The following is a 2,056-nucleotide window of genomic DNA, read 5'->3' on the forward strand; positions in this document are numbered from 1 at the left end:
ATCGAAGACAGCTCAACATCTTCAGTGAGAAACTAAAGAAGCCTTTGGATGCTGATCTTGATGAGCGATTATGATAACATTGACGATTAATGTTTGAAATAGTGCATGTTTTACTGTAGGCTATAGCTATTTAAAATGATTTATACCTTTCTTAATTCTTGTGCCACCCTTTTTAATTGTTCAATTATGTTATGAAGACCTTTTTCAATTTTCTTATTAATTATATTCAATTAATCTTATTTATTGGTGTCAGGTATATTCATTTGGCTAGCAAATTCATTTGAATGTTTTTATTATTTCTGAAATGTGGGTGAGACCTCAATATTATATAACTTGTTTCATTCCAATTGCTACAATGGCAGTAGGTACACAGCTCCCTGTTGGGGAGAAACTGACTTGAATTTTATTCATATTTTACCCTTTCATTCTTGCTCATGAATGGAAATGTCAATCTGTATTTTTCTTCGATGTCTTCTCAGAAATATGCATAACTGTGACTTGTAAACCTTTCAAAATTCCAATAATTTCCTTGTGGTGTTGATACAGTGAAACATTTCACTTATGAAGAGGGATCCATGTGAAGGTTTTGTTGAATTTGAAAACATAGCTCTCTGCCAGTCACCACCAATATTTCCTCCTAAAAGTCTGTATGACTGTGTATGACTTCTTTATGGGACCAAAACCATTTTAGGTCAAATATAGTCACAATGAACCCTTGAATTTTAATGTGAGAACTATTATTTCCAATCGTTTGACTTTTCCACAAGGTTAGAATGTCTTCACTGTGGATCTGAACCATCCTTCTCTCTCCTACTTTCCTTCAGCAGATACCTCATAAAGGTGCTCCTCCGTAAACCATACTGGGCCAACGACTGCCAGTAACAGCTACGAAACTGCCCTTCTCTAATAGGTTTAACTAGAATCTTGTTTTCCTGACAACCACAAAGCACTGTCTAGTATCCTTACACAATTATTCCCTTGTTACCTTTGGGCTCTCTCTCTCTCTTTTACTCCCACTTCTCCCTGTTGCTGACGGCAGGTATGAGTCATAAACAGACACCACTCACCATGGCCAATTGCTGTTTTACTGGGTGCTTCTGACACAGTCAGCCCTGGCTCAATGACAGCCTGCTTAGATTTAAAGAATAAAACACAGCTTTTACCCTTTTTTTGAATGCTATATGCTCCACTTGCTAATTTTCAGTAAATGTTTTTCTGTGAAAAAAAAGGTATCAAATTGTCTGTTAGATCATTCCTTGGCTTCAGTCCAAATATCAAACACTCCAGACTGGCTGCCACTGAGTTGGCTTTATAAAGTCAAACAGAAAACTTCCTCTGTTATTGTTTTCACTTTTTTGCATTTATGTGAGAAGTCATACATAGACTCTCCGCATTTCATTATGCTAATGTTTTCTTGTTTTGTGCAAAGAATTATTGTCTTCTCTTGAAGTATTACAAATAATGTTCACATGGCAAATAACTTTGATTTACTTTTGAGTGTATCATATTTATTTTATTTCAAATGTAAACCAGTTTTTAATTAACCACACATCCTCATTAAGAATACAATGATTTGATTTCATAACGTTTTGATACATATTGGGTAGTTCACACAGATTAAAAGGAAGTTTTTTTTCAACTGCAAGTTGCCACTCTTTTTCAGTTGAGCCATCTATTCTTCGGCTCATGGTGGATTCATGTTGGGTCCTTGCAATATCACATGACAAAGAGTAAGGTCTTTTGCCTGCTCTTTTGTAAAGTGTCTTTAGATAACATTTGTGTTGAATTGCGCTATACAAATAAAGATTGAGTGATTGATTGTTTAATCGACTTCCATCCAATCTCTCATCATCATTCACTCACAAGTTTGATCAAAATGAAAGTCATAAGCTACATTATACACTATTACGATTTATTGGTTTGTGGTGTGGTAAAGTACAAGTACTTCAGTACTCGATTACTTTTTTAGTAAATCTGTAGGAACGTACTTTACTTGAGTATTTTAAATTTCTGCAACTTCTACATTTAATTCACTACATTTTATCTTCAAAAATGA

Source organism: Labrus mixtus, chromosome 11 (assembly GCF_963584025.1).
Source record: "Labrus mixtus chromosome 11, fLabMix1.1, whole genome shotgun sequence".
NCBI classification, from domain to species: Eukaryota; Metazoa; Chordata; class Actinopteri; order Labriformes; family Labridae; genus Labrus; species Labrus mixtus.